General features: G+C 46.1%; 1 long non-coding RNA gene across 2 annotated transcripts; it reads right to left on the bottom strand.

The window, feature by feature from the left end:
* Positions 1-23613, bottom strand: LOC137523040 (uncharacterized). 2 transcript variants are annotated; one of them, XR_011022501.1, is made up of 3 exons: positions 23548-23613; positions 14653-14949; positions 1-100 (listed from the first exon to the last, which is right to left on the bottom strand). It is a non-coding gene; the product is annotated as an uncharacterized lncRNA (long non-coding RNA). The 2 variants fall into 2 exon arrangements; XR_011022500.1 differs by lacking the exon at positions 23548-23613 and adding an exon at positions 22690-22768.
* Positions 23614-27552: the final 3939 nt, after the last annotated feature.

The following is a 27552-nucleotide window of genomic DNA, read 5'->3' as shown; positions in this document are numbered from 1 at the left end:
ACTTAAAACTTGTATCCATTTCAGCTCTTTGTCTTTCTCTGAGTTCTTCTTTTTTCTCCAGACATCTTTTTTTTCTCTTTGCTGTCATCTTAAAGGGGTACTATGGGAAAAAAATGTAAGTTTAAAATTTGTATTTGCACACACATATAAGTTGTACATTTATCCCAAAGTAAATGCATTATACAATTTTTGCTTTCTATGTAGCTGTCACACGCAGGTATTATAATCTCCCAATTCTTAAACTTTTACCGACAGGTTTGGGACAGGTTTGGGACTAGCCCATCTCCTCATGGGGGATTCTCAGGATTTCCTTTACTTTCAAAGGCACTCCTTGATTGTGACATGACAGGGATAAATTATGTGGATGCATGCTATAAGTACGATGTTGTTGACTTTTTTTTATAGTATCAGATGTGTATATTTTGTTATATTTGATACTGTTGTTAGATATGAATGAAGTTCTTGTATGTAAAAGAATGGTTATGATAACGTTTAGCACATGCTACCTGAAAACCTTGTACTGCACTTTATCTGTACTTGAAAAATCCAATAAGGGATTTTTGAGACTAAAAGGGGACTTTGAGAATTCCCCATGAGGTGAGACTAACCTAAAGCCTGTCTGTAAGAAGTTAGAGCAGTCAGATTTGATTAGCTACTGTTAGTGACAGCTACACTGGAAGTAAGAAATATATATACATAGATATATATTGCATTTATTCTAGGAAAGGGGTGTCAAACGCAAATACAAAGTGGGCCAAAACACTGGGACCTAGTCACCAGCCTACCTCAATGTCTACTGGTCACCTCACTCCCTTATAAAGTTCTCTGGTGTCTAATGGCCTCCCACCAACCCCTATACAGGTCCCTGGTGTCTAGTAGCCCTCCCCTATACAGTTCCCTGGTGCTTAGGGGCCCCCTCTCTCCCCTATACAGTTCCCCGGTGTCTAGTGGCCCCCTCCCCCCTATACAGTTCCCTGGTGTCTAGTGGCCCTCCTCCCCTATACAGTTCTCTGATGTCTAGTGGCCCCATACCTTCCCTATACAGTTCCTTGGTGTCTAGTGGCCCCATACCTTCCCTATACAGTTCCCTGGTGTCTATTGGTCCTACCTCCCCTATACAGTTCCCTGGTGTCTAGTGGCCCCATACCTTTCCTATACAGTTCCCTGGTGTCTAGTGGCCCCATACCTTCCCTATACAGTTCCTTGGTTTCTAGTGGCCCCATACCTTCCCTATACAGTTCCCTGGTGTCTATTGGTCCTACCTCCCCTATACAGTTGCTTGGTGTCTAGTGGCCCCATACCTTTCCTATACAGTTCCCTGGTGTCTATTGGTCTTACCTCCCCTATACAGTTCCCTGGTGTCTAGTGACCCTATACCTTCCCTATACAGTTCCCTGGTGTCTATTGGTGATAGCTTCCCTATACAGTTCCCTGGTGTCTATTGGTCCTACCTCCTCTAGTGAGTGTATTGTCTGGTCACTAACTGTCCCTCAGAGGGGCTCACAATCTAGTCCCTACCATAGTCATATGGCTATGTATATATTGTGTACTTCATGTATCATAAACTAGGGCCAATTTTTGAGGGAAGCCAATTAACATATATGTATGGATTTTTTGGTGATGTGGGAGGAAATTGGAGTGCTCGGAGGAAACCCACACAGACACGGGGAGAACATACAGACTCACTACAGCTGGATCCAAAAATTAAGAAAATTATGTGATGGCAAGTCGCGGCAAGAATTTAAGAGATGTTCTAGTCCAGTCAGAATCACCTAAAATTGAAGGGGGCACATGGTTGGACCCCGTCCCACTCTTGGTAGGGATGTATTGCTGTGGATCCTGTAAGGCCTGCCCTTTTGTGATGAGAACCGACACTTTTTTCCTCCCAGGATGGTGTGAGGAATTATAAGTTAAAGGGGAACTTCAACCTAAACAAACATACTGTCATTAAAGAGAAACTCCGACCAAGAATTGAACTTTATCCCAATCAGTAGCTGATACCCACTTTTACATGAAAAATATAATGATTTTCACAAACAGACCATCAGGGGGCGCTGTATGACTGATTTTGTGCTGAAACCCCTCCCACAAGAGGCTCTGGTACCGTACGGTACTCTGGGCAAACTGCCACAATGTAACAATGACACACACAGGAAATGGCTGTTTATAGCTGTCTGTTAAAGCCAGAACAGCTACATAATCTGCCCACAGTAACAATGTCATCATGTAATACATGTCAGAATGTGAATCTGGGAGAGGAAAGATTTTACAATGAGCAAACTCTGACTAAATCATGTATACATAATTATTGTAAAAATTAAGCACCTTTTTATATTAAATTATTTTCACTGGAGTTCCTCTTTAAGTTATATTAGTTATGTTAATTAAAATAGATAGGAAATATAATCTCTTACCCACTCTGTTTTAAAAGAACAGGCAAATGTTTGTGACTTTATGGGAACAGCCATCTTTCTCATGGGGGAAGCCATCTCTTTGGTTGAAAGGAGGTGACAAGGAGCATGAGACACAGTTCCAACTGTCCTGTGTCCTGATCACCCCTCCCAGCTGCACACGTTAGGCTTCAAATCTCAAATTAAAAATTAAAAAAAAATGTGCACCAAAACAGCAGAATGAGAACAAAAACATCAGAAAACCCATCATGCTTTGCACAGCATTAGGGGAAAAATGCCAAGGCAGTTTTCTTCTGTGCAGCTAAAAATGAGGCTTGGGTAAGAAAAACAAAGTTCTGATGCTGTGAACCTGTTAAAGAAACACCTAGGGACTGATTCACAAAGCGGTGCTAACAAAGTTAGCACGCCTAAAAGACTTTAGGCGTGATAACCATTGCACCATGCTGGTGAAAAGCCAGTTTAGGCATGATAAGTTTAGGCATGCTAAGTTTAGATCGCACGCAAAGTCCCGCATGCAAAGCAGCGCCATTAAACTCTATGCGAAGTGCACCAGACTTTGCTAGCGCAAAACTTTTGATCAGCTGTGCACTGCGGTGCTAACCCAGTTGGTGCCTAAACTTATCACACCTAAACTTAACATGCCTAAACTTATCACACCTAAACTTATCACACCTAAACTTATCATGCCTAAACTGAGGTTAGGCATGATAAAGGGCTTTTCACCAGCGTGCTAACTGTTAGCACCGCTTTGTGAATCAGGCCCCAAGTCTTTTCAGTGCTGCTGAGTAGATTTTTAGTCCGGAGGTTCACTTTAAAGAAATGTATGAATTGTAACTTGACATGGATTGTGTATCTTATTATATGTCCTTGTAATAAATATTATGTGGGTATGTCCACACGCGCGTTTAAGACACAAAATGCTCGAACATTTGGGCAATATTGCGAGTGGTGAGAAGAAATCACCGATCGCTGAACATTTTAAGGAATCGCATAATGGCTCGATTGCTGGACTAAGAGTGATGTGCATCGATTGTGTGGACGTGCCCACATGATCTGAGAGGACAGAGAAGATGCTGCTCCGTCGGGAGGCAAAGTGGATGTACTGACTTAGGTCAAGATCTCCACAGGGTTTAAATGTTGAATTTTACTTGAAAAGCTTCCTGTGAGAGGAGAAAAATAAAATTGGGATGGAAATTAATTGAGTAGGGGTTCTTATGCCCACTAAGGCCTCTAGTCATAAAGCATTCCCACATGCGGTAATGCTCAAAACAGCTGACTTTACCGACCATTTAGCAAAGTCTCCATTCATAAAAGCTGTTTCCGCATGAAAAGCTGACATTTCTGAGCAGTGTGGGAAATTACCGCCTTGTGCGGTGATTATCTCAACACGTTACTACATGTAAATTCATAAAGATTAGAGCAGGCAGAATTGGGATGGAGAATACCGGCTGTTTAGAAAACGTGATAAGCCAGAGGCTAACAGCAAAGTTAATGGAGACAGACCTCCCAGGCAGCAGCAGTGAGAGCAGTACAAAAAAGGATTTCCAGAATACCCAGGCTGTGTTTTTTAACCTCTTGGGTACCTGTTTTCAGATAAATTTCACATCAGAAAGCATGGCATGTGTAACATTTCTTGAAGTTCTTCTAAGCTGCAGCAAATAAATAGATTGTTTAAAAAGACTAATAGACAGATTCAGAGAAGATTCAGGGCAAGGAGAGGCAGTTTAACCACTTAAGGACTGCAGTCATAAAACCCCTTAAGGACGAGCCTTTTTTTCCATTCAGACCACTGCAGCTTTAACGGTTTATTGCTCGGTCATACAACCTACCATCTAAATTAATTTTACCTCCTTTTCTTGTCACTAATACAGCTTTCTTTTGGTGCTATTTGATTGCTGCTGCGATTTTTACTTTTTATTATATTCATCAAAAAAGACATGAATTTTGTCAAAAAAATGACTTTTTTTACTTTCTGTGCTGACATTTTTTAAATAAAGCAAAATTTCCTATACATTTGAGCGCGCAAGTTATTCTGCTACAAGTCTTTGATAAAAAAAAAAAACATTCAGTGTATATTTATTGGTTTAGGTAAAAGTTATAGCGTTTACAAACTATGGTGCAAAAAGTGAATTTTCCCATTTTGAAGCATCTCCGACTTTTCTGAGCACCTGTCATGTTTCATGAGGTGCTAAAATTCCAGGATAGTATAAATACCCCCCCAAATGACCCCATTTTGGAAAGAAGACATCCCAAAGTATTCACTGAGAGGCATGGTGAGTTCATAGAAGATTTTGTTTTTTGTCACAAGTTAGCAGAAAATGACACTTTGTGACAAAAAAAAAGGAAAAAAAAGTTTCCATTTCTTCTAACTTGCGACAAAAAAAAATGAAATCTGCCACGGAGTCACTATGCTCCTCTCTGATCACCTTGAAGTGTCTACTTCCCAAAATGGGGTCATTTGTGGGGTGTGTTTACTGTCCTGGCATTTTGGGGGGTGCTAAATTGTAAGCACCCCTGTAAAGCCTAAAGGTGTTTATTGGACGTAGGGCCCCTTAGAGCAGTAAGGCTGCAAAAAAGTGCCACACATGTGGTATTGCCATACTCAGGAGAAGTAGTATAATGTGTTTTGGGGTGTATTTTTACACATACCTATGCTGGGTGGAAGAAATATCTCTGTAAATGACAATTTTTTTATTTTTTTTTTACACACAATCGTCCATTTACAGAGATATTTCTCCCACTCAGCATGGGTATGTGTAAAAATACACCCCAAAACACATTATACTACTTCTCCTGAGTACGGCGATACCACATGTGTGGCACTTTTTTGCACCCTAACTGCGCTAAGGGGCCCAAAGTCCAATGAGTACCTTTAGGATTTCACAGGTCATTTTGCGACATTTGGTTTCAAGACTACTCCTCACGGTTTAGGGCCCCTAAAATGCCAGGGCAGTATAGGTAAGCGGAAATTGATTTTAACTGCTTTTTTTCACAAAGTGTCATTTTCCGCTAACTTGTGACAAAAAATAAAATCTTCTATGAACTCACCATACTCCTAACGGAACCTTGGGGTGTCTTCTTTCTAAAATGGGGTCATTTGTGGGGTTCCTATACTGCCCTGGCATTTTAGGGGCCCTAAAGCATGAGAAGTAGTCTTGAAACCAAATGTCGCAAAATAACCTGTGAAATCCTAAAGGTACTGATTGGACTTTGGGCCCCTTAGCGCAGTTAGGGTGCAAAAAAGTGCCACACATGTGGTACCGCTGTACTCAGGAAAAGTAGTATAATGTGTTTTGTGGTGTATTTTTACACATACCCATGCTGGGTGGGAGAAATATCTCTGTAAATGACAATTTTTTGATTTTTTTTTTTTTTTTTTTACACACAATTGTCCATTTACAGAGAGATTTCTCCCACCCAGCATGGGTATGTGTAAAAATACACCCCAAAACACATTATACTACTTCTTCTGAGTACGGCGATACCTTTGTGTGACACTTTTTTGCAGCCTAGGTGCGCTAAGGGGCCGAACGTCCTATTCACAGGTCATTTTGAGGCATTTGTTTTCTAGACTACTGTAACGATTGTGGAACTTTCTCCGTGACCAGCGCACAACGCGTGCGCTGATACGGCGGAAATCCTCCACAAGCATATATTTGCAGGAACCCAGCCCATAGAGGGAAATTCCTGTTGGCAGATGGCGCTGGGGAGTGCAGAGGAACCTATCCTCTGTACCTCCACAAATGCCAGACAGGAATTGTACGAAGCGCAGAACGCAATCGCAAGAGAAGCTATTGCGAATGAGAACGAGCAAAGGGACAGGTTGTATGTGTGTGCGCCAACCTAGTCGCCACCCCGCGACAGTGCACACACAACAGCAGATATGAAATAGGAACGCGATCGCGAGAGGTGCGATCGCCAGACGTGACACAAGGCAGATCAGAACAGAATACGAGGTTAGCAAAGGCACAGTAAATAATACAATGAGAATAACAAGGAAAATAACAAACGCTAACTGAACGCGGACACCGCACTCATTTGCAACAGTGCACGCGTTCGTGCGTGGTCTCCACGTGATAAGCACAATAGAGACAAGCACGCCTAACTAACCAAGACAAGACAGACACCACACAAACGCGCTTGCTACACGGTTGCCTTACCGCAGGCACCAGCAAGCGCACGCAAACAGATAGACAACGAGAATCGATCAAACAGGAACCACTGCTCTTACCGTCAAAGCCAGTGCGAACCAGGTATCAGAAAGATCCACTGCTCTTGCTGTCAGAACAGTGTGATCCAAGCACACGACAAACAGAAGGAGTAACCAGCAGCGACCGCAGCCGAGGTTAGCTCCAAGATCCAGACCAGAGGAATCCACTGCCACTAACGCTAGGGCAAGTGCGATTCAGACAGACAGAACAGAAGGATCCACAGCACTAGCGAAAGTGGCTAGCGCGATCCAGGAAGACAGAACAGAAGGATCCACAGCACTAGCGCAGAATGATAGTACGATCCAGGGAGGCAGAACAGAAGGATCCACAGCACTAGCGAAAAGAGGCTAGCACGATTCAGGGAAACAGATCAGAAGGGGCTACCTGCAACAACCGCTGTTGCGGTTAGCACCCAGACACACAGAATGATTTCCTGTCGCTGGGACAGGACAATCGCAACAGACAAACAAAACAGATAAACAATCCTAACTGCACTAGGGAAACCTGCCTAGTGCAAGTTCCAGGAATAACTCTAAGCTGATCTTCAAACAAAGAGCATGGCTGACACTCCTCCAGGAGTGTTTCACAGGAAGGAGTCCTTATGACCAGCCAAGCATTGTGGAAAACAGATAGTACTTATAGAGCAAGCCCACAATGGATGTGGCTAGGCAATTTGCATGATAAACGTATGCAAATTCCTCTGCAGCAAGCTGCAGAACTGACAAAAGGTCTCTCTTAAAGAGACCTGCAGAATGCAGACCTGAACAGTGGTCAAAAAGCTCCCTGTCTGCACAGGCAGCTGAGCAGATTCTCACAACTACTCCTCACGGTTTAGGGCCCCTAAAATGCCAGGGCAGTATAGGAACGCCACAAGTGACCCCATTTTAGAAAGAAGACACCCCAAGGTATTCCGTTAGGTGTATGGTGAGTTCATAGATCTTATTTTTTTGTCACAAGTTAGTGAAAAATGAAACTTTGTGAAAAAACAATAAAAATCAATTTCCGCTAACTTTTGACAAAAAATAAAATCAGAAATACCTTGGGGTGTCTTTTTTCTAAAAAGGGGTCACTTGTGGAGTTCCTATACTGGGGGCAGGAGGCAGTCTGTACAATAGGCTTTGTATACAGTACAAAGCCTATTATACGCCTGGATCGGCGGAGATTTGTATTCCTCCACCCCCCGGCACTGCTAAGTGGCCGGCGAGCTGGAGGCTAAATCCCCGGCCATTGATCCCCGGCGGAGGATCACGTCACGGATGACGCGATCGCTCCGCCCATGCCCGTACAAGGACCGCCGCCAATTGTACATGTGGCGGTCCTTGCGGGATCCACTTTCCGGCCGCCCCTGTGCAGTGGGCGGTCGGTAAGTGGTTAAGGAACCTTTTTTGCAGCTGGTATAGTCAGGGTGTAAAGCCCCAATCGGTCAGAGCTCCACATTCTGGCTATCCCAGCCTGCATGGAGGACAAGGGGTTAAAAAGTTTCAGGAGGAGGGACCCCACATACTTAAAAAAAAAAAACATTCCCACACTCTAAACATAAAAAAAATAATTGGGAAAATAGGAAAAAATGCCAGGGATCTTCATACAGCCATATTGCGGCTGTATAGTGATCCCTGGCCAAAGCGCTGCAGCTGCGGAGTATGTATGGACCTCCTGGAAACCCCGTCAGGAAATTCATTGCTACGAAAAGTGACATTTACCGCATTTAAAAGTATACTTTTTTCCTTCGAAACTTTAAAATCGATTTTCTCAAAAACTATAAGGTCTTTTTGCAAAACAAATGTTTTCCTCTTGTAGCCCTTGGGGGCCCCTACAGGCTCTGGGGCCCTGGGGCAATTGCCTCCTTTGCCTCTATGGCACCGGCCCTGATTGCACAGACTGGCCACGATTGGACAAAGTAACAGGACCCGATACCGGAGCTGCAGGCAGCGGAGGGCGGTGGCGTGGGAGCGATCCGTGCGTATGGGGCTAGAGGAAGCCTCAGGTATGTATAAAACGGTAAGTATTTGTCATCTCTGGTGTCTGTTAAGCTCAGAACAGCAGGAAGGGGTGCATTTCATTTAACGCCGATACTTTCTCCTTCTTGCTTCCTGGTGGCTTGAATGGCATTTTATTTACAACGGCGTGGAAATATCACTTTGGAGAAGATGCAGGAGAGAAAGTTAATTGAATAGGGGCCCAGATGAATTGTCATACCATGGTAACAAGCTTTGCACGTCTGAGAAGTTTATTCAAATAACAGCCTGCAGCATCTTGACAGAAAAAAAAGACAGCACTTTGGGTGCACCTAAAGGAGGACGACTGATTATGACCTCAGGGCAGATCTAGGATATCATTCTGAAGGACAGAATTGCACAGTGTAATCTTTGAAACAATTTTGCTGTCACTCACTTTATTCCCCTTTAGACAACCTTACGGCCATTCTTCTTGGTTTTGTAAATTCCACCACTACTCACTACATATTTGAAGAAACCTGTGTCACAAGTCTCTTTTGAGGATGGCATTTTTCTCAGACTACTATACTTGTATGGGAAAATGATTGTAGACATTGTACAATCAAATTACATTAGGCCAAATTTCACCTTTAGGCCAACTTACTTAGTAAACAAACAGGTTAGAATTTAAGTCAAGAGGTAACGAGTACGTGTGTGGTGAGCACATGTTGTTAGCCGCTGCCTTGTGTCTTTGTGAGAGACTCGATGACGGAAGAGATCCTTCTTGCACCTCCCAGTCCAGAGACACCATGGAAACGAGTGTAGGAGAAGTCCACAGCTACAGGAAGAACTCCCTGGAGAGCCAGTGGTGTAGTGTAGATATGGACCTCAGAGAAATTGTAGCACTGCGCCTCTTTTTTTTCTTTCATTATAAGAATTTCAAGTTATGAACTGCCAAAACCTAGGAAGCCAGGGGCGTAACTAAACTTAATAGGCCCCCCCCCCTGCAAAAAAGATAACATGGGGCCCTCTTGGTGCCCGAACCCCATGAGGGTCACATGATTGTGAGCCGGTGAATGGCAGCAGAGAGTGTTCTGTTGTGAAGCTGCGTCTGGAAGCAGGAAAAAATGACACGGGCTCTGCTACTAGCTACTTTGCCTTTGCGGGGAAGGTGGCAGGGGCTGGTGAGCAAACAGGGAGGTTTTCTTGCTAATTGGCTGCACTTGGGGTTGGGGAAAGGAAGGAGGATGGGCCCCCAAAGCCTCTGGACCCCCCTGGCAGGGGTTGCAGGGGTGAGTCCTACACCCATATTGGAAGCTTTACTGAATAGATACAGCTCTTTATTTTGTTGGTTGTTTTTTTTTTCTTCAAGCTTAAAATGAATGGGAACCACATTTAAAAAAAATGAAGCAAATACTTACCTAAGGAGAGGGAAGGCTCTGGGTCATATAGAGCCTTCCGTCTCCTCTCTCGGTGCCCTCTATCCTGTGCTGGCTCCCCCCCCCCCCCCCCCGTTTCAATCCCCCGCCGAAAGGGTATTTGGAAGTCTTCGGGAGCCGTGTCCTCCTGAAGACGTGCGGCTCCATACTGCACAGGTGTGAGCGTGCAGGAGAGCGTGCTTGCACAGGCGCAGTACTGGGCCGCCCTTCTTCAGGAGCACTTGGGCTCCCTGAAGACTTCTGAAGCCTCCTTCGGCCAGGTAAAGCAGTATTTGACTAATTTAGTCAAATACTGCTACTGGGCGAGCCAGCACTGGAACGAGGGGACCAGGAGAGGAGCGGGAAGGCTCTATAGGACCCAGAGCCTTCCCTCTCCTTGGGTAAGTATCTATCTCACTTTTTTAAATGCGGTTCCCATTCACTTTAAGCATCAAACAGATTGAATGTTACCAGGCAGGTTGTATACAAAGTGCAGAATATTAAAGAGGTGGTTGCTGGGTAAGATCACTGTACATAGAAGACATAGGAGAGGGACTTCACATAAAAGAAGGGGTTGAAATACGTGGAAAGAGGGCGAATTTCTTGAATGATCGACCATTCAATCTGATCATACCGTTTGAAGGGAAATGATCATTTGGGCCCACCAACGGAGGGGAAAATGATAAGCAATCCGATGCTATAAAATTGTGATTCGATCGGAAACAATTGTTGGGCCCAACAAAGGAAGGAAAATCATAAGCAATTTTATCAGACCGAAAGAATCATCAATGTAACGATCAATAAAACGATATTTCATTGTTGATCAGCACCATTAATGGTACCCGGTCCGATCGATCATTCATTTGATCGTTGTGGAGACTGTATTATTAATGGACATCTTTAGGTCATATACAGGAAGAATTTCCAACTTGTTTTATAGGAAACACTGTGGTGATGTTATTTGGCCAAGTCCCGGGAGCACTGGCATAACTAAAATCCCTGGAGCCCCCCAGCACAACTTTGATGGGCGCCCATCCACAGTGTTCCCACCCCTTCCCTTGCTTCCACTTATTGCCCTTCATGGCCTTGGGGTCCATCTCACAAGGGTCATAAAAAAAGTGTGGCCATCATGATCTTCATGTTATAATTTAAGTAGGCCTCAGTTATTTGGCCTGAGTTTAGGTAAAAGGCTTGGTTTGCAGTATATACCTTTAAGACGGGTTTCTCGCAGAAGAGATGATGCAGTCAGTAGTGTTGGGCGAACACCTGGATGTTCGGGTTCGGGTCCGTTCGCCGAACATGGGCCAGATGTTCGGCATGTTCGGCCCGAACCCCGAACTCCCCGAACATCCCGCTTTTGGGGGCCCTATGGGGTCACAGGCATAAGGGGGGAGCATGCCCCGGTCGCGGGGGGGGGGGGTTGGAAATTCCCCCCACCCCCTCCGCTAGCACTCCCCCCTCTGCCTGCTTCCCCATACAAAAATTTTCCGTAAAGTTCAATAGTACCTTCAGTGGCTGGCCTGGCTGGCACTGTGGTGTGTTGTGAGTGAGGAGGAGTAGGAGTCCGAGTAGGACGCGTTGAGGCCGGGCAGCGGGCGGTTCAGCGGTAGTACCCTTGTGGTACTTCCACCCTTTCTCTGACCTCACGTCCTCTGCATACGAGGGTACGCGTGACGCGTACCCTCGTATGCGTCATCACGTAGAGGACGTGAGTTCAGAGAAAGGGCGGAAGTACCACAAGGGTACTACCGCTGAACCGCCCGCTGCCTGGCCTCAACGCGTCCTACTCGGACTCCTCCTCCTCCTCATTCACAACACACCACAGTGCCAGCCAGGCCAGCCACTGAAGGTACTATTGAACTTTACGGAAAATTTTTGTATGGGGAAGCGGGCAGAGGGGGGAGCGCTAGCGGAGGGGGTGGGGGGAATTTCCGACCCCCCCCGTGACCGGGGCATGCTCCCCCCTTATGCCTGCGACCCCATAGGGGGGCAGTATTCGGCCGAACAGGCCCTGTTCGGCCGAACAGGGGCCCTGTTCGGCCTGTTCGGCTGGGCATTGAGCTGTTCGGGCGAACCCGAACTAAAAAGGCTGAACACCACGAGGTGTTCGGCCGAACTCGAACATCACCCGAACAGGGTGATGTTCTGCAGAACCCGAACAGTGGCGAACACTGTTCGCCCAACACTAGCAGTCAGTTACCAGGAATATGTCCCTGGTGGAAAGCCATAGGTCTGAGCTGCCCCAGACCGTTACTCAACAGAAAGGTAAACATAGTGTAACGATCGGTGTCAGCACACAGAGAGAATCTGATTATTGGTGATCTGCAGTATCACCAAGAATACAGATTATACCTGATTATTGATGATCTGCAGAATCACCGATAATCCGAGTATAACTAACCTCTGGACACCTTATAGTGTGAGTGTTTGATGCAACAGTAATAACTTTGAGTAAGACCACCCGGGGAGTGGGTGGTCTTTGGCAGTATGGGCGATACTGCCTTTTGGGAGGAACAGAGACCTTTCAGTAGTCTGAGAACTCCAAAGGGGTGGAGTTTCAGGGTAAGGTAGGCTGAACCTGTGAGTGAGTGACACCTGAAGGTGGTAGTCACTACCAGGTCCAGAGACTATCTATTAACGATAGAGATAGCTCTCGAGGTCGGGCAAGCCAGGTCGGCAACACACAGACAGATAAGGTACAAAGACAGAAGACTGATTCGGTATCCTAAGCAAGCAGGGTTTGGCAACAGGTAATCAGAAATGCGAGGTACCGAATCAGAAAGCAGAGGGAAAGTCAGAAATGCAACAGGTAATAACAGATATCAACAATGCCTAGTCTTGGGTGTGAGGTCCGTGGTCTCTACACCCTGGAACTAGTCCGAAGCATAACAGAATGGTAACACAAGTCCCTAGTCTTGGGTGTGAGGTCCGTGGTCTCGACACCCTGGAACTAGTCTGAGGTATAACAGAATGGTAACACAAGTCCCTAGTCTTGGGTGTGAGGTCTGTGGTCTCGACACCCTGGAACTAGTCTGAGGTATAACAATGATAATACAGAGTCCCTAGTCTGGGTGTGAGGTCCGTGGTCTCGACACCCTGGAACTAGTCTGAGGTATAACAGAATGATAATACAGAGTCCCTAGTCTGGGTGTGAGGTTCGTGGTCTCGACACCCTGGAACTAGTCTGAGGTAATACAGAATGATAATACAGAGTCCCTAGTCTGGGTGTGAGGTCCGTGGTCTCGACACCCTGGAACTAGTCTGAGGTATAACAGAATGATAACACAATAACAAACAGAAGTAATCTGGCTCAGTGTGAATTCCCAGGTCCTCCTGGTTCAAACACACTGTTGGATCTGACTAAGGTCTGAGTGCTTCCACGTAAGTGTTCGCAACGGCAGACAACCTGAAAGTGCCCAGCAGTGACTATATATAGAGCAGCGCTCTCTAGCGCCACCCCTATGTGATCAACCAATAGTCAGCTTCCTTGAGATCAGCTGACCTACCTGGTCAGCTGATCCCTCACCGTTTGACATGAAGGCTCTGCTTCTCGGCGCGCGAGCGTATTCCTCAGCCTATGTGAACTAACAGACCCAGCCACACCAGACGCATGCTGCTGCGGGGAAACCGCCGCGCTGGACGCATGCTGCTGCGGACAAACCGCCGTGCTGGACGCGGAATCAGCCGCCTTGCCGCCAGTACACGCGCTGGCTTTTCCACGTTCTCTTACACATAGCCAATATTTACCAAACATGGCATTCCTTGTAACTGGGGTAGAAAGCACTCGGAATATTAATTAAGTAGGTGTGTGTCATGACACCACAAGTTGTCTGAGCCAATTGTAGGTTTGGGGGGGATGGCTCAGATGATGTCACATTTAATTCTTTGGTGACCAGTATTAAAGGGGGTTACAGGCTGAAGAGAGTCACTTCTTCTCTTTGTTGGCTTCCAACCTTTTACTCTTATTTATGTTTTGTCATCTTACATAACTGTATGTTGTATATAGTAGATAGGCTTCCGGGCTATGTAGTATAGATGTAACGTAGTATAGACAGAAGATAACCTGATTACCATTCACCAGGAAGGTAATCAAGAAGCTGTAATGCAACGGACTTACTACAGAAGAATCTGCTTTGCTAAGATGTAATGAACTGTACTTTATATTTGTTGACTGAATAAACTCCTGAACTCTGAGGACGCCTGAGGAGTTCTATCTAAAATGCTGTTGCTGTGATGAGCAGCTCCTGTTAATGAGTTGCTGGTGCCGAACAAAGGTGTTGTGTGGTTGCCCATAGCCCATAGCAACCAACGTATAGTTTCTTACACTTCACACCCATAAAAAGTGTAGCCACAAAACCAACTGATCTGAAGTATAGTCCCCTGTATAAGAGGAAGGGAAGATTAGTAGTTGCCCCCCCCCCCCCCCCGCAGCTCAGAGCCCCCCTGTGACTGCAGGTGCTGTACCCCTCTAGTTACACCCCTGCCCCGGTCTATATTTGAAATTTGTCAGTTTTGTATTTAGAAAGATCATTAGCAGTGCAGTTTCTAGGCTAAATTGCACCTAAGGGAAGGGTGTAAAAGTTGTGTCCCCTCCCCACCCACCCCCGTGGAGTCGTGAACCCTTATTCTTTAGGGACAGTCACACAGCCACAGGTCACAAGTAGGTCTGCGCACTTACTAGGGACCAGCCGCTCATCCAGAAGGAAGCAGGGACCAGGAAAACACACAGGGGAAGAGAGCCCGGAAAGCCGACTCCTCCATTGGTACCGTGCACTGACAGCCTGCAGTACCGCTCCAGGACATCAGGTGGTGGTGAAATAATGATGACTTGACGTCTGACGCAGGCAGCCAAGGAGGAGTCAACGAAGGTGATCATGCTGGTAATCTTCTTGGCTGCACCGTGCATCACCAACTCCCTATTGGTTATGTACTTCTGTCTGCGCCACCCTGCCATTCTGCGCCCGGGGCGGTCGCCCTGCCAAAAAAACAGCCCTGATCATTAGAAATCCATGATTATGTAGGAAGCTTGAAAAGCACAGTCTCTTCGGAAATCCTGCACCGGGTATTTTAGATTTCTTAAGGAAAATGATAAGATACTGTCAATGAATGTCAGTTTCTTGTATTTTATAAACATTGTGCTTTGTTGCTGACGGAAAGGAAAAATGATTTTCAAGGTATTGTTCTTCAGACAAAATATACAGTATCTATTTATCACATAGGATTAGCTGAGAATTACATGACTGCAGACTTACCACATTCCGGCTACACCTCGTATTGTACACATAACTTGTTTTAACCACCGTGGTGCACAGAAGCCGTGGCATTTTGTAAAGGAGTCTATACAGTAGCTACATATAGTTAGCGCTATAGCATGTGTAAGAGCATATGGGCCAGGGGCGTAGCAATAGCCATAGCAGCTGCTATGGGGCCATAGTGCAAAGGGGGGCCCAGTGGGTACCTAATGTATTTACCATTAACTTTCTTGTGCTTCTCTACCCTCTGACTTTGTCTCAGTGCCCACTGAATATATGTAGATTACATGAGACTGTAAATTGCCCAATTAACTCATATTCATAGGGTGGGGGCAAGTAGTACTGCTTAAGAGTGCTTCCACCTGAGAACCCCATGAAAGTTGTGCTATGGGGCCCCATGATCTCCAGCTATGCTACTGGTATGGGCCATATCTTATTCTTGAACTTGCCAATAATTGGTTGACAATCAAATTACTCTTAGCACCTGGCAGTGAGTTATTTACACCCTATCCTGTTCTCCTTTTCATGCTGCCAGAAAACAGTGATTCCCATCAGACATGAGGACTAGCTTAGATCTGCTAGGAGCATCTCTAATGTCCCTACAGGATCAACAGGATCTCACAGGTCACCTCCCACCTGACCTTGCAATTGCTTCTTCAAGCTCCTCCCATCAGGCCGCTGCTTCACAGGAGTACCTTCTTCCCCCATACTGTCCTCCTACTGAACTCCACCCTCCACACCCCCCGCCAGGTTGCAACACTCTATAGTCCTATGGGAAACAACATCTCCTGGTCTGTACTTTGTCGCCCACCCCGAACTCTTATGCAGTCCTCTCCCTACACTCGGACTGTTGAGCCCTCGTTATTCTTTTTCAATTGAATTTAAAAAATGTCTGCTCTGATTTATGCATGCACTGTTGTTTGCACTGTACTGCCACTGCCATGTGTACCGCATACGATTCCGGGTACATCATCCAATGTACTTGGCGAAATGAAGATGATTCTGATTCCTACCACGCCCGGATTTCTGGGAAGGCCACAAAGGCCTGGACCTTGGGCAGTTGCGGCTGCTTTGCATGGAAGAGGGGCAGCTGGACATGGAAGAGGAGTTACTGCATATAGAGGAGGAGGCTGCAAATGGGGAACAACACATGGAAGAGGGGTGCTGGTGCCCAAAAGAGCTGTACATAGTCTCTCTCCCAGGGCGCCTCACTCCTTTTGCAGAGTCCCAAGTGAGACATAAATGAGAGGTTACTCACCCAGCTCTTCAGCACTCCACTGACGAGATCTCCCTTCAGTTGGGGGCACCTCTAGCTACTTAATATTGAGGGTACGTCTAGCTACCTAATGCTAAGGGACAACTGTAGCTACCTATGACGGGCAAGGGAAGGAAGATGTGAGAGCTGGGACAGCCAGCAAACTTGCAGTTCGGCAGGTGTTTGTAGGTTCAGGAAGGACAGAATATAGGGTGCCAGGACATCTATGCCTATAGGCTCCTGTGATGTAAATGGGGGCCTGGTGATGATCATAATCTGCTGATTAGGATTACTTGAAACTTCACAACATTTTTTGCACTTACGCCCAGACGTAATCAGGGGCGTAACTAGGCCCCACCGGGCCCCCATGCAGAAATTCTGAGCGGGCCCGCTCGGGGCCGTTTTGGGCGGCTGGAGGTGTCGCAGCATGAGGGGAAAGCCATGGCCACACTCGGCAGGGAGAGGGGACGTCCCCCCCCTCACCTCGGGGCTCTCCCCCAGGGCCGGGCCGAGGCATAGGCTGGAGAGGCTCCAGCCTCAGGGCGCAGTGTAGGAGGGGGCGCACAATTCATTCAGCTGTCATTCCTAATTGTGTTTGAAGCAGAAAGAAATAAGAAAAGGGGATACATAGCAGTGACTGCAAGCCAGATGACTAGATATTAAGGTGTTGGGGAGGTTGTGGGCCCATGGGGGCCTCTTAGTCTAATAGCAATCAGTGTGTGATGGTTGGGGTGGGAGGGATGGAAGGGCACACTTTGGTGTCTCAGCCTTGGGTGCTGGAGGACCTTGTCCCTGCTCTGCTCTCCCCTCTGCGCTCCCCTCCAGCTTAAATTACTGTCTGGGCAGCGGTGGGTGGTGTCTGGGCAGTGGCAGCTACATACCTTCCGTGCGCTCCAGCGTGCATTCCTCTCTCTAGTCTCTGACATGACTTCCTGTATAAACAAGAAGTCGCGTCAGAGACAAGTGAGAGAGGAGTGCACGCTGGAGCGCACGTAAGTTATGTAGCCATGACTTTCCCCTCATGCTGCGATCCCTCCAGCCCCCCCAAAACGGCCCCGAGCGGGCCCCAGGGGCTGCAGGCCCTATTGTTATGCCAGTGAACGTAATTATGATTTCAATATTCAACTGATTTTGCATAATGCATTCATAATTTCACGTAAATGTGTGCCGAATTTAGTTGTTAATAGCAAAGCCCCCACACTTGCTATCACCACCAAAATTGCTGCATATGTTAAAGAGAAACCGTAACCAAGGATTGAACTTCATACCAATCAGTAGCTGATACCCCCGTTCCCAGGAGAAATCTTTAGTTAGGTGCACAGATAGCAGAAACGCTAGCGTTGCAGAAAACGCTGCGTTTTTGACGCTAATGAAAATCTATGGGCCGCAGGAAAAAATGCTTTTCAGAAATGCATACGCGTTTTCAAACATGCGTTTTTAAAAATGTGGTGTTTTTTGCTTGATGTTCAAAAACGCACCAAAGACGCACATGACAAAAAACGCGACATTTCACGTTATGTTATATGTTATGTGTGCACCCAGCCTTTTCCTTTTCTCAAACAGATCATCACTCATCAGGGGGCTCTATATGGCTGATATTGTGGAGAAACCCCACCCACAGTGTGATGTCAGGACCATGATGCTGACTAGGGATGGCCCTGATTAGCAGAACTCACGGAGAAGCATGTGATCAGTTTGATCAGCTGATAGATTGGTAAGGTCCTGATTGCTGTGATGACTTCCTAGTTTAACACATGATCAGGACCAGCAAATCAGAACCTTACAAATCTATCAGCTGATCAAACTGATCACATGCTTCTCCATGAGTCCTCCTAGGCTGGGCCTTCCTTAGTGCTGACATCACACTGTGGGAGCCTTGTTGCATTGTGGGAAATAACAGCTGTTTATTGCTGTTTCCAACTGCCAAAAAAGCAAGCAGCAGCTACTTCCAGTGAAATCACCTGCCAGCAGTAAAAATGTCACCATGTGATAAATGTCAGAATGTAAATCAGGGAGAGGAAAGATTTCACAGCTTTACAATGTCTCATATTGTTCCAGTACAGGAAGAGTTAAAAAACTTCAATTGTTATCCACGCAAAAGAGCTTCTCTGAGCTATTTGACCCACTGGGTGGAATACAGTCCTGTTTTCTGGAGCACGTAAACAGCCAAGAAACAGTGAGAGACAGCTTGAGATAAGGTTTTACTGCAGGAAAGTTCAAAGGGTCATTATTTTGGCTTTGTTTTATAGCGTAAAAGAGAGGAAAGTTATGATGCGATGCTATAAAAAAAAGCTATATAACGGAAAATAAAAATAGGACTCTTTTCTTTGCTACTATGACCAGCAGGACAGCCAGGCAATGTGCATTGTTTAACAGGAAATAAATACGTCAGCTTCCATATCCCTCTCACTTCATTACAAAGATTAAGGCCTTGTTCACATTATAAATCGCCAGCGCAATCACAAGCAATAATCGCCATTGTGAAAAATCAATCGCTCCGCAAAAGCGCTTAGAAAATCGCTTTTCTAAGCCGAAATCACTCTGAAACCGCTTTAAAGAGAATCTGTACTCTAAAATTCTTACAATAAAAAGCATACCATTCTATTCCTTATTTTCTCCTGGGCCCCTCTGTGCTGTTTCTGCCACTCTCTGCTGCAATCCTGGCTTGTAATTGCCAGTTTTAGGCAGTGTTTACAAACAAACTAACCAGCTTGTGATAGGCTCACATAAACAAAGTGTGTGAGTCATACAGAGTGTGCAGGGGGCCTGCAGAGGGTGTGTATCGCTTCTATCCAATCACAAGCAGCCCTGCACATTCCACACATTCAAGCCTTAGCCCGACAGACACGACAGAGGAAAGGAGATAAGATTTATTACAGAGACAGTGCAATTAGGAAAAGCTGCAGTAAGCCAGAGCACATTAGAACAGGCATAGGAACTTATAGGATAGAAGAACTAAGGCTGAAAAATTTGTTAGAGTCTCTTTAAGGACCAAATATGGGTGATTTTGACGGCAATTTCAGAGTGATTTCGGCTTAGAAAAGCGCTTTTGCGGAGCGTTTGATATTTCACACAAAGTGAACTCTTTAACCTGGAAATTAATAAATACAATGTATTTATTCATCAAAGCGCTCAGGAAATCGCAATACAAAGCACTTTTTCAATTTCCCTATACCTGCCATTGAGCCAAAGCGCTCAGAAAATGGTACAGGTAGCGCATTTGTGGTTTTTTAAAAATCGCAACGCTTAAATGTGAGCACTATCATAGGAAATCGTTACACAAACGCTTTTAGGGCTTGTTCATACGACAAGAGCCTTTCTGAGCGCTTTGTGATTTTAAAAGCTCTTGCTAATGTTATCCTATCATGAGCACACTGGAGCGATATGATTTTGTAAAAATTCCCCATAGCATTACATTAGCAGGAGCTAAACCCTTTGCCGACTGCTCCACGCCAATTGACGTGGAGCAGTGCGGCAGCCCCAGGACCGCTCCACACCCATTGGCGTGAACGGCCCGTCTATGGGGCTAGCAGCAGATCGTGCGCGCATCTCCTGCTTGGGGGGGCAGAGCTCCGCCCCACCTTCAGTCTCGGGAGACTTAGATGGTGAAACCGCCGTCTAATAGGGTAGTACAGCGCTGCGATCAGCAGCAGCGCTGTACTGGGGACAGCCGTGTGACACAGCTGTCCCCTGGGTGACACAGAAGCGTTTGGCGGTGATAGGCTTCAGCCTATCACTGCCGATCGCAGTGATTGGCTGATTGAGGGACAGAGGGAGGGCGGGAGGGAGAGAAAACATTTAAAGAAATATGTTTTTTTATTTAAAAAATAATATTAAAAATATTTACATAAAAAAATAAACATAGGGGGAGCGATCAGACCCACCAACAGAGAGCTCTGTTGGTGGGGGGAAAAGGGGGAGGATCACTTGTGTGCTGTGTTGTGCGGCCCTGCAGCTTTGCCTTAACCTCCTTAGCGGTAACCCCGTGCTGGACACGGGGTAAGCCGCTGCGGAGGATTTATCAGGCCCCGCTGGGTCGATTTGCATAATTTTTTTTTATACGCGCAGCTAGCACTTTGCTAGCTGTGTGTTACCTTCGATCGCTGCCGCTGATTCGCCGCAATCTACCGCGTTAGAGGGTGCCCCCCCCCCAGAGACCCCGTGCGCTGCCTAGCCAATCAGTGCCAGGCAGCGCTGAGGGGTGGATCGAGACTCCCTCTGACGTCATGACGTTGGTGACGTCATCGCGCCAGTCGCCATGGCGACGGGGGAAGCCCTAAAGGAAATCCCGTTCAGAATGGGATTTCCTGATGGGCCTGATCGCCGGAGGCGATCGGAGGGGGTGGGGAGATGCCGCTGCCTCCCTGGCGAATTAAATTGACCGCCAGGGAGGTTAAAGCTGCAGTGGCCCAATTAAGTAAAAATGGCCTGGTCACTGGGGGGTTTAACACCGCAGTCCTCAAGCTCTCGTAGTGTGAATAAACCCTTAGGGCTGATTCACACTACGAGAGCTTTTTAAGTGCTTGCTAATGCAATGCTATGGGGGGATTTTTACAAAATCACATCGCTCCAGTGTGAACACACACATAGCATAACATTAGCAAGAGCTTTTAAAATTACAGAGTGCTCAGAAAACCTCTTGTAGTGTGAATGAGCCCTAAGGCCCCATTCACACTTGAAAGCGCAAAACGCCTTGTGGGAGTTATTTTTCCGCAATTACGCGCACAAAAATCACCGTAAAATCACTGGACACTGCGGCGATTTTTCCGCGATCGCGTTTAGCGCTTTTATAGCACTGAAACGCGATCGCCTGGAAATCGCCTCAATGTTAAAGTATAGAAAAGTAGGAAACTGCTCTGAAAAACGCTACATCAGAGCGGTTTTCCAGGCGTTTTGTTACAGAAGCTGTTCAGTAACAGCTTTACTGTAACAATATTTGTAATCTGCTACACAAAAACGCTCCAGAAACGCTAGGCATGTTTAGAAAACAGGTTTAGAAAACCTCTCTCAGGCCCCATTCACACTTGCAAAACACTAGCGATTTTGCTAGCGTTTTGCACTGGCGATTTTTTTACGATGAATGCCAAAAATCGCCATTCACACTTGGGGCGATTTTCCACGATTGCGATTAGCGTTTCTGTAACACTAAATGCTATCGCCGGAAAATCGCCTGAAAATGGTGCAGGATACAAAATTTGTTTGAGTGATTTGCGTTGATCGCCGGCGATTAACGCAAATCGCCCAAGTGAGAACGGGCCCATAGGTTTCTATTGCACTAGCGCTTTCAAAGCGTTAGCACTTGAGCATTTTGCCAAAATCGCCGGCAAAACGCTCAGGTGTGAACGGGGCCTCAACGTGCCTAGAATCGCTCTGAAATCTGCTACAAAAACCTCCAGCGTTTTGCGGATCTGCTAGAGGTTTTTGGTGTGCGCTGGGCCTCGCATAGCACATTATTTGCATCAACTCCCTACTTATATGTAGAGTCTATGAGATGTTAATAATCCAAAATGATGGGGATTTGAGGCAGGGAACACACTAGGCAGAAATGCTAGCTTTGCAGAAAACGCACATAATGCAAGTCAATAGGCCGCATGAAACAACTTGTGTTCTACAATGTGCAGTCTTAAAAATGCTGGTTTTGTTGCATATTTTTTCAAAAATGCATCAAAAACGCACACAATGAAAGTTAATGGTGACGCAAAGGTTTTAGTGTTTTTAGGTTTTAGTGCATTTTTATGCGTTTTGCACATGTTTTTATCTGTGTTTTGCTTATTAAACAAAAAAAGTTTGATGATGTATTTCCGCTTCCTGTTGACTTCCTAGTGATTTGCATAAAACACATTAAAGAAATGCATGCAAATAGCATACAAAACGCATATGCGATTTATATATGCAAATTGCAAAAGCCCAAAAATGCATGTGCAAGAAAAACGCAAACGCACAGAAAACTCACTACAAATTCACAAAGGCCTCTTTTCCACGAACTGTTGAGTTGTGTGCTCAGCAAGCAGTTGCCAGGCAGCAGCGAGCAGTTACCAGGCAGCAGCGAGCAGTTACCAGGCACTGCAGCAGCGAGCAGTTACCAGGCACTGCAGCAGCGAGCAGTTACCAGGCAGCAGCAAGCAGTTGTGAGAGTTTGAGAGGCATTTCACTGCCTGTAACCAGTTTGTGGAAAAGAGGCCAAACGCATACGCAATAAAAACCGGACCTTTTCTGCACAAGTGTGCACCCAGCCTGAGGCCTCTTTCCATGGACTGTTGAACTGTGTGCTCAGCAAGCAGTTAACAGGCAGCAGTTAGCAGTTGCCAGGCAGCAGTGAGCAGTTGCCAGGCAGCAGTGAGCAGTTAAGGATACAAAATGAATAGGTCAGTTGCTCATAGGTTTTGTGAAAAAGTAGAAAAGTTGGCTTTATTGAAATCGTTGTGCCGTACACAGACCTAACCAATAAAAACAGTTAAAATAGCCATATAGGAACTTCTACCGCACTCACACTGTCCATACATGCCACCCCATTCATATCTCCCTACTGGTACCGGTACCAATTGTACTGTGGTCTTCAGAGAGGGGGAGAGGGGGTGTTTACTACATATAGGCAGCGTGGTATGCGTTCATCCCGTGTGGTCTGCCACTTGCGTGTGGAGTGTAATGCTACGTACACACATGCGACAACGATCGTTCGTTGAGAACGACGAACGAGCTTTTAATTGATGAAAGAACGACCTGAGTAAAGTTAGTTTTAAAAGGTGTGTAACGATCTGATCGTTAGAACGAACGTTACATCACGTAAAGCAACTATTGCGCCTGCGCATAAAAATGAGAAGTTTCAGGGAGAAATAGTGAAATGCGCATGTCAAGCCTAGTACGAACGACCGTTTCCAACGATGTACTACTTTTGCAAACGATCGTCGTTGGTTAAAATCCGCCGAGACAGAACTTTCTTTTGTAGCGATTTGGCTCGTTCGTCGTTTGCCTTAATAGTCGGTGGTTCGTTTTTTGTAACGATCGTCGTTAGTAAAGATCGGGGAACGATCGTTACAAACGACTATAGTTGCATGTGTGTACGCACCTTAAGTCTGGAGCGATCTCACCACTTCAGATGTCCACAGGTGGGTCGAGTTGAGTGGTCCACTCCTCTCCCAGTTTGTGGAAAAGAGGCCAAACGCATATGCAATAAAAACAGGACCTTTTCCGCACAAGTGTGCACCCAGCCTGAGGCCTCTTTCCATGGACTGTTGAACTGTGTGCTCAGCAAGTAGTTACCAGGCAGCAGTGAGCAGTTGCCAGGCAGCAGTGAGCAGTTACCAGACAGCAACAAGCAGTTTTCGGGCAGCAGTGAGCAGTTGTGAGAGTTTGAGAGGCATTTCACTGCCTATCAACAGTCCGTGGAAAAGAGGCCTGAGACAGGTGTATGCAGCCTGGCATTGAACTGAGTGACTGCTGCCACTGCTGCATTTTATTTGGTTAATTTCCAAGCTGCAAAAATTTATCATGCATTTTGCATCAACTCAAACTCATTAGCATCTCACTGACCTTCCCTACTCATGTACACAATTCTGTCTGACACTGAGAGGGTTAACAGGGGGGAATTAATTTATGGGTCATTTTAGTTTATAAAGAAACACCGCCCCCAGCAGTACTAGTTGTGTGTGTACTCTGGTGGCTGGGAGGTCGGTGGATTGTGACTCCTCAGTGGAATGTGGGTAGACCTCAGTTGAGGTAAGTTGCTGCCCCTTGTTACCCACAAATGATCATAACCTTTAGCCTGTGCTGTTTCATAGACCCCTCATCTGAAATGTTGAGTGTTCACTAGGGGTGTAACTAGACTTAATAGGGCCCTCCCCTGCAAAAATGATAGCATGGGGCCCCCGTTGTCCCTGAATCCCATGGATTTGTATTCGGGGAAAATCAGCAAAGCGTGTTCTGCTGTGCAGCAGCCTCTGGAAGCACGAAAAAGGGCACACGCTCCTGTACATAGTTTGTGAGCAAATGGGGAGGTTTCTTTGCCATTTGGCTGCACTTGCAGTTTGGGAGAGGGAGGTGGGTGCCCCCCCCTCCCTGAAATTGCAGGGGTAATTGCTATGCCCATGGTGTTCAGTTTTTGTCTTTAACCTGTAGTAGACTGTGTCATGCCGATGGGCGTGGCTGTAGCGGCAGCCCCAGGTCTGCTTAACGCCGATCAGTGTAAAGTCCTGGCGCTTTGTTTTGCAGGAGATTGCGGTCACTCTGCACGTACAGCATCTGCTTCGTAGGCGATGCTCTGCCTTCAGTCTCCCAGCAGTGATTGCTGCTGTCTAAATACCCAATACAGCGCTGCGATCTACAGCAGAGTTTCAGTTTCAGTCTTTCAGGACAAAAATTTCTCCCCCTACGGGGCCCCCTGCTGCTTCTAGGCTCCCCTGCAGCTGCATCCCTTGGATGGTCTATTACGCCCCCTGCAACAGTCAAAGTAGCATTGTGGTGGTAGCATACACTGAGGCATACAGTACAATAAAAGTACTGTAAAAACACATGTTGCACTGCATGCTTTGTTAGCCACTGGAATATGTTGCATCGCAATCCATGTGATAGACCCATAGGAATATCATTGCATCATGTTGTGACACACAATGGACATTGTGTGAAAGGAGACTTAGGCCAGATTTACAGTGTGGTGATGCTTTGGCTATCATTCATAAACTTGCTGGCGGTAAGGAGAACCCGTGTGGGAGAATACTGCCGTCGGTAGTTTAGCCTTCTGGGTGGTCATTCATAAAAATTGTGCCTGGTGCGATAGCAGTGCGGAGGTTTTCTGGAGAATGGTGTCGGTAGGCATGCAGAAACAGAAAAGCTGCCCGATTCCCTCCGTGAGCTGCTCTCTTCTGCTGCTTGGGAGGTCTGTCCCATTCACTTACAAGTACTCCACAAGCTTCCCGCTACATCCAGGGGATCGGTAATCCCCGTCCCCATACCGCTATGCGGTAAGGTTTATGAATGGACATTTTGCTACTTTTTCTGGATAACTGCGTATCAACACTGCACAAGGCGGTAAGTTATCACTCTGCACAGGAATGTCAGCTCCGCATGCGGAAAGAGCCTTTATGAATAGACATTTTGCAATGTGGTTGGTAAAGTCAGCGGTATTAAGCATTTCCGCATGCAGGAATGCTTTATGAATGATAGCCTTTGTGTTTCCTGTATAACGGCAAGGCAACGGAATGGACTGAAACAGTGGTTGTACACGTTACAGCTGCATTGCAATGTTTACAGACAGTGAAGCATATAGTCAATGAAAAGTATGCTACACTTTACCTGTTAACCACTTCAGCCTTCAGTGTTTCACCTTATGCAGCCGAGCAACTTTCACCTCCCATTCATTTGCCAATAACGTTATAACTACTTATCAAAATGAATTGTTCTATATCGTTTTTTCCGCCACCAATTAGGCTTTCTGAATTGTTCTATATCGTTTTTTCCGCCACCAATTAGGCTTTCTTTGGGTGGTACATTGTTAAGAATTTTTTTTTTTTTTTTCCTAAATGCATTTAAACGGTAATATTAAAGAGACACTAACAAAAATGTTCATCCTTATTTCTTCTATCCTATAAGTTATTATACCTGTTTTTAATGTGCTCTGGCTTACTGCAGCCAGCCTTTCCTAGTTGCACAGTGGCTATTATCTCGGTTATATGATCTAATCTTCTCTCCTCTGTCGGGTTCAGGCAGTCAAGCTGGAATGTGCTGTGCTGTTTGTGATTGGATAGAAGCTATACACACCCTCTCCAGGCCCCCTGCACACTCTGTATGACTCACACACTGACCTACTCTCAGCCTATCACTTGCTATATCTTTTGTTTGTAAACACTGCATAAAAATGGCAATTACAAGCCAGGATTGCAGCAAGGAAGGGGCAGAAACAGCACAGAGGTGCCCAGGAGAACATAATGACTAGAATGGTATGCTTTTTATTGTAAGAATTTTAGAGTACAGAGACTTTAAGAAAAAGTGGGAAAAAATATTTCTCAGTTGTTGGTTGTTGCGTTTATTTTTATTTGGGTTTTTGGAGTGGGGGTGGTAGTTAATTTTGAAATGTAATTGATTGTGTATATTAAAAAAAGTATGTTGATGTAGTTTTACTATCTGGCCACAAGATGGCCTCAGTAATTTTGTTTTTCATCCTGTAAGTGACTGCTCTCGCTTACAGGAACTGAAGGGAGGATGTGAAAATTAGAAAGAACAGCTTTTCCCAGTGAATGGGAACTGTTCCCATTCATTGATCCCCGGGCTAACAGAAGGCGGCGGGAGCGTGTGGGGCCAGTGGCAGCTAGTACAGCCTATCTGTCCAGATAGGTTAAAGTGCACCTGAACTCTTGCACAGGACAGAAGGAAACCAGAGAGAAATGCACCCTGTATGTATTTAGCGTTTTGGCTGTCTAATTCAATCTCCTTAGTGACTAATCACAAGTGTAATTTGATCTCTCAGATGTGCTAGCTGGCTAATTTGTAAACACTGGATGTTGGCAATGTGTCTGCTTCCATGAAAGCAGGAAGTAGACACACTGCAAATGTCTTTTCTTTAAAAGTTATCATGCTGTTGCGTCTACTAGAGCAGAAAGGGAGTTCTGAGTTTTTAGGTCTGCTTTAAAGGGAACCTTAACTGAATGGGGGGTAAAGAGTTTTACTTACCTGGGGCTATTACCAGCCCCCTGCAGCAGTCCTGTGCCCTCGGCGCCGCTCTGGAATCCTCTGGTCCCCCGCTGTCACTTAGTTTCGTTTTTGACGACTCACCAGTCGCCGGCCGCCATGCGTATTATTGGACGCATTCACTAATGCAATTAGCGCTATTGCGGACCACAACGCGTACAAAAATACGCGTTGCCGCATATCTACGCGTGCAGAATGCGGCACCGCGTATTTTTGTACGCGTTGCGGTACGCAATAGCGCTAATTGCATTGGTGAATGCGTCCAATAATACGCATGGCGGCCGGCGACTGGTGAGTCGTCAAAAACGAAACTAAGTGACAGCGGGGGACCAGAGGATTCCAGAGCGGCGCCGAGGGCACAGGACTGCTGCAGGGGGCTGGTAATAGCCCC

Source organism: Hyperolius riggenbachi, chromosome 6, assembly GCF_040937935.1.
Source record: "Hyperolius riggenbachi isolate aHypRig1 chromosome 6, aHypRig1.pri, whole genome shotgun sequence".
In the NCBI taxonomy this organism is placed as follows: domain Eukaryota; kingdom Metazoa; phylum Chordata; class Amphibia; order Anura; family Hyperoliidae; genus Hyperolius; species Hyperolius riggenbachi.
Note: the sequence above shows the minus strand (reverse complement) of the source record. Positions and strands in the feature narration are given on the sequence as shown.